The sequence below is a fragment of the Octopus bimaculoides genome, chromosome 11 (assembly GCF_046866305.1).
Source record: "Octopus bimaculoides isolate indiv1 chromosome 11, ASM4686630v1, whole genome shotgun sequence".
NCBI lineage: Eukaryota > Metazoa > Mollusca > Cephalopoda > Octopoda > Octopodidae > Octopus > Octopus bimaculoides.
The window spans coordinates 25116047-25122389 of NC_142938.1; the positions used below are offsets into that span (position 1 = coordinate 25116047).

The 6343-nt window shown below is 36.2% G+C and overlaps 1 protein-coding gene across 5 annotated transcripts in view; it reads left to right on the top strand.

Moving 5' to 3' along the window:
- LOC106883406 (epidermal growth factor receptor kinase substrate 8) overlaps window positions 1–3687 on the top strand; it is a 258007-nt gene extending 254320 nt beyond the window's left edge. For all 5 annotated transcript variants that reach the window (XM_089359693.1, XM_089359696.1, XM_089359694.1 and 2 more), the window contains one exon: window positions 1–3687. This exon is cut by the window's left edge and continues 149 nt beyond it. The gene's annotated coding sequence lies outside the window, so the exon portion shown is untranslated.
- The last annotated feature ends 2656 nt before the right edge of the window (window positions 3688–6343 follow it).

Below are 6343 nucleotides of genomic sequence, written 5' to 3' on the forward strand. Positions count from 1 at the left end.
ACAGTCCTGAAATATCTGAACATTGTTAGGAGTTAAACATATCCTTTTTGTTTGTAGTATATATATTTTAATCTTTAACTGGTTTTTGTCATTGGATTGCCGTCATACTAGGCAATTATGGTCTTTAAGCGGGTATTTTAATCGATTTTATCGATCATAGTACTTATTTTAAATCTGGTGTTGGTCTTATAGATATCTATCAAATCACTAGGTTACAGGGTTTTTTAAAGGGTAAAATTCGACATAGTGGTAAACATAAATGCTACGAACACAAACACACGCACAGACAAACAATAAGAAATATCGAACAACCACACACATGTGTTTGTGTGTATGTGCGCACGCGCATACTACGTGCAGAGCAGAGCAAAATACGTGATTCATTTGTCTTTCTTTCCTGGTCATCAGTCAACCTCAAATTTTCCACCGTCTTCCTCCCTTTCTCATTCTTGATGTTGGTCAACCATCCACTTTGTAATACTTCGTTTCCCTTTCACTAGAGATAGGCAAGGCGGTGGTTTTTCAGTATACGACCGTATTCTTCCGGTTATCATATCACGTTACATAACCAAACTACTTCCGCCTTTAACAATTAACCAAACCATTTCCGCTTTTAACAATTAACTGAAGAGTCTTTTTTTAGTTCGCCACAATTTCTCCACAATTTCTTTCCTAACACTCTTTAGTTCGATCTTCCCCCTCTCCTTATGTAATACGACCCCTCATACTATTACACTTCAAAGGTCATAATCTTTTATCTCTTTCTCACTTTCAACATTCAACATCCATGATTTGCACCCATAAAGTGCAATTGAAATTATTATTGCTCATAAAAGCTTAGTTCTCCTTGTTATTGTAATCTTTTGATTTTACCAGACTGGTCTAGTTTTACTAAAGCCCCTGCAACTGGGTTTATTCCGCCATTTTATGTCTTTGATCTCACATCTTCTGATATTGTTCTGAAATATCTTAAATCCATGGCTAATTTGAGGCTCTTCATTACCATTTCTCTATTTGTTGCTTCTTTTTTTTTTTCAGATCAACATTATACTGATTCTTTTCGCAGTTAACCATGACGTTTTCTTTCATTGCTAAATTTTTCCTATATTGTTCTTTTAAATTTACCTTAGCAAAATGGAGATTACTGGTATTCATATCACCTATTTCAGTATTCCTTCCAAATGATTGACCTCAGGTTAACCCTGATATTGGAGACCTGTGACATCTAGTTGGTCATCTTGATGTCTCTAGTCAGTCATGAACAGAATCTAGTCATGAACAGAATCTAGTCATGAACAGAATCTAGTCATGAACAAGTCTGCCTCTCTGTTTGAGACTTCACAAAGTGACATGTCTCGTCCTGTCAAAAATCTAGTCATTAAGAAATGATAGAGATGGTTAATTACACCTCAAAGCGATATCTCTAATGAATCAACCTTCAAAGTCCTTATACTATACTTGCTAGAAATCAATCTCTGATCTCTCGTTGACAAAGCGACATTATAAATACTGGACAGTTAAGTCAGAGCCAGAAAATATTTCAGATTCGATCAATTTGCTATTTACATGACAAAATTACGGTCTACATTGCAGTACCAGTCATATATAAGGAATGATGTTTCATACACAATGGTTTTTCGACCAATTGTATCAATAGACATCAACCACTGGTCCAGAAAGGTGCTGTTTCTTCATACTATTCTTCTATTGTGGAGACGCAATGGCCCAGTGGTTAGGGCAGCAGACTCGCGGTCATAGGATCGCGGTTTCGATTCCCAGACCGGGCGTTGTGAGTGTTTATTGAGCGAAAACACCTTAAGCTCTACGAGGCTCCGGCTGTACTCTTCCACCACAACTTTCTCTCACTCTTACTTCCTGTTTCTGTTGTGCCTGTAATTCAAAGGGTCAGCCTTGTCACACTGTGTCACGCTGAATCTCCCCGAGAACTACGTTAAGGGTACACGTGTCTGTGGAGAGCTCAGCCACTTGCACGTTAATTTCACGAGCAGGCTGTTCCGTTGATCGGATCAACTGGAACCCTCGACGTCGTAAGCGACGGAGTGCCAACACATTCTTCTATAGCTACAACACCACTGACCTGTAAACTTCCTCTCTCTGTTTCTTCTTCCGCTATTACATCACGAATCCAAAGATAAACTGTTTCTCGTCTCTAATTCTTCTACCACTGCCACGCAATCATCTCACAGAGATATTATCTTCTGTCTACCTCCTTTTCTACTGCTACACCACTGCCTCATAGATGTGCTGCCTGTCTGTGTCTCTCCCGCTGCTATTACAATGTAATCTGTCTCTCCGAAACAGTTAAATTTATTCCCATCTACCCAGGCATACGGTTATAGCCCTCTCTTCTCATACCACCTCCTTTTTCTCCTTTTCTGTCTCACTTCCCATACACGCATACACACACACACACACACACACACACACACACACACGCATGCATACACACACGCACGCATGCATGCACACATATGGTGGCCTAGCCATTAGACAAGATAAATCCTTGCTGCTTTGCATCTATTTTCGTGTGGAGATTGAAGAGAAAAGCAATTGAACACCCATCAAGGAAGATTATATTATGAAATCAAGAATTCTCCTGAATTAACATGAGATTAAGTATATAAAACAAACAAACAAACAAACAATCCCTTTTTTTTCTGGAGTTAATAAGACGGCTCTAAGTATTTGCTTCTGGCTAGAAGCATAAGACATAAAATAAAAATTACGAATAGCTTATATAATTATTATAGCATTAATGTATTTAATTATTATATAGTCATATAATTATACAATTACATCACTAACATATTTATTCATTCTTTCTACGTTCTGGGAGATTCGAACGTGAACATGCTGATTGCTGTTGTATTTCATCATCGGAGATCTCTTTTTAGCTTCTGTGTGTTCATAACACATACGATTCATTGATGAGGTGTTTCGACCTCATTGTTTGTCTCTTCAGTCAAAGCTACATCAGAACAATGAATTTAAATACGAGATTTGGATCTTGTTTGCAGAAATCAGCAAACAAATTATCTACTGATACTTGCGATGTTTACTAAAGAGATAGTAATTCATGAGATGCTCGCAGAACAACGAGAATCCAAATGACAACGTATCCTATTCATTCTTAATACGTTCTCGCAGATTCGAACGTAAACATACTGATCGTGAATATGTAGGTAACTGCCAAACCGATAATGATTCATTGCGTGCACCTAATAAATTATATAATTACTGATGTTTTCATATAGATTTATATTTATACACAGACATACACCCGTGCGTATACACTAAACATACAACACACGCCCACACATATACACTCACACACACGCATACAGCTGTATACACACAGGACATAAATAAGAACAAAAAATTATTCATATTTATTTTAAAATTTGATATAAAAGAATATAATCTTGCTACAGTGTTTTCAGAAAGTCTCGTCCGAATAAAAAAATATGCAGCTAATCGGTATTAATTAATTTATAACATTAATTTGGTTAAATCTAATTAATTGATATCTAAATTTGAGTGCTGCTCACATGCATGGGACGATTTTAATGCTGGCTTACAAGCCATAGACCACATACAAAAGATAATGAATATTATATTAAATATTGAATTTTTTTCTGATCAATAAATATTTTGCTAAAATTCAAACGAATCTTTATGTTTGTTTCTTTTTTATCCATATTTTGTTTGCATTTTAATTTGAAAAATATATCTTAGATTTACCTAATTCATAATCTCAGTCGATTCAATGAAGGGCCTCTATGTAATCATTTGACCTACCAGAAATAACCAAACATCGTTCAAGTTACGCCCTACTGTCTTAAGTAGGGTATATACAAGATCTACGTGTATATGGATATTTTATATGTTGTATACACACCGTTATTTTAATCTATATTCAGCTTCGCACAAATCAGTGAAAGCTTTGTTTATTGATTTCTATATCGGGACGAGGATTCGAGTTAGCTCAGGCAGTCCGAAAGTTTATGTCACTGAGGAGACCAAATCAAGTCGAAACACAAGTCTCTGACGATCCGCTGAAAACATTCTCAGCGAGTTATATGTTTTTAACATACAAAGCAGCTTAAGAGAATTTTTCTGAAACGAAATGTTACAGCTAATGCCGTTCTACATTTGTATATACCTTATAATTACACACAAAGAAGTAAGAATGCACAGTATGGTAGAAGCCATAGCCACTCATTATAAAAAGGAGTACTGGTGGAATGTCCCAGTGAAGACCTCACTAAAATGTAAGCACAACAAATCTGAGATAATGATTTGGGATAAGAAGAGAAACTGTGTATAGTTGTGGAAATTAGCTGCTCTGTGAATGTTAACATAAAGCTGAATGAAGATCAGTGAAAAAGAGGATGTCTATGCTGAAATATTGAGAAATCTGCAGTTACTCTATCCAGATTACAAGTTCAGGTTTAGACCTGTAATTATTGGGGCCCAGGGTTATGTAACACACTGCCTAAATACCAATCTTGAGAAATTAGGCTTCTCAAAACCAAAAAGGAGAAAGCTAATTCGAAGATTACAGATCTAATCTATCACTGGAACTGTAAAAATCTGTAAAACTTTCCAGAAGTTTATGATTTAAATATATACGAGCATGTCTAGATATGCAAATATATGCATGAGAATACATACATAAAACAAAACATACAGATCTGCACATACATATTTATATAATCATTATAAATCCAGCTTACATATATCAGAGATAATCAACTTTGTGGAGTACTTCACCAAATATCAGTTAAATACTACCGTCTTAGATCTCAATGTTTGAGTATTTTTGAAATTATAAGTAACATGGTTCGACAAGATTCTGTAATTGTACAAATATAAACAAAACAATTTATTGTATATTTATTACATTGGATACTTCCCAATTATACCTGCGAAACTGGATTAATCAGTATACATACATAAGCGCTTGGTGCATAGAAGCACACACATAGCTCATAGCAGACGAGAATCGTCTGTCGTGGGTACCGGAACTCTCATGTCAATTGATTTCAATCGACCGAAAATCATCAGTCACCGATTGCCAGCCAGATCTCGCTGCTTTTCAGTTACTGGTGTCGCAAACAGCCAGCAGGCTCATTGAAACTTAATATTCGAATTCCGTTGCCCATGACAGTCGACTCTCGTCTGCTACGATCTATGTGTGTGCTTTTATACATTAGGCGCCCATATGAGAGGATCTCTCAATGCTAATAACGCATATTCGGAGTTCTAACAAGATGTGTATGTTACATTGGATATAAAGATTACTTTTTGGTTTTAATGTCGCTTCCGTCGCTAATGATTAATACATATACGAGGGGCGGGGGCTGAAAAGTTCCTGGCTTTGGGTAAATGAAGATACAGGAGGATCAGTTAATTATGATTTTATTCAACATATTCCACTCTAAGATTCACACACTTATTACAGCAGTCCTTCAGTTTTTCTTAGCCCTGCAAAAGAACTCTGAAGGTTGGGACTCTAACCAGACCTTTTGCGATACCCTTAAAGCCAGGAAAGTTTCAATACCCACTCATTTGTATGTATCTATGCACACACAAACACGTGCGCACGGGCGCACACACACACACACACACACACACACACACACACACACACACACACACACACACACACACACACACACACACACACACACACACACACAATAAGCGATATCAGTGAGGTTAATTATTTAGAGACGCCTTATGCGTTAAAATTTGTAGTTTGTGTTAATATATTTAATATATGAGAAATCTAATTATATATACACTCTTAAGCAAAAAAGCTCATTAATTCAGTAATTAATGTATTATTCATTTAGACCAGTGGTTCTCAGTCGAGGTCCACATAACCCTTGGGGTTCATATGATATTTTGTTGTTGAAATTTATCTGCAATAAATTGCTTATACTGCTGTAATAAACAAAATATTTCAACAGTTTAATTATTATAATTTCTAATAATATTTAATTATAAAAATATAATAGGATTTTTTAAAACATTGAATGGCTATGAGCGTCCGCCGGAGTAAAATAGGAACCACAGGGGTCCATAGGTACAGAATGATTGGAAAAGACTAAGCTAATTAGACGATTGTAGATGTTTCAGCTCTATTAGATCTCTGTGAGGTCAACTTAGTTGTCGCCATCTATACTGGTGTCACCGTTGCCAGAACAGTCAATAACCACAGAACCATTCCCTCGCTGCTACCGTTCTTGCTATCTTCCTATAATTCCTCTACTCTACATCTGAATAAATTCTTCCATTGTTATCGTAGAGGTTTTGC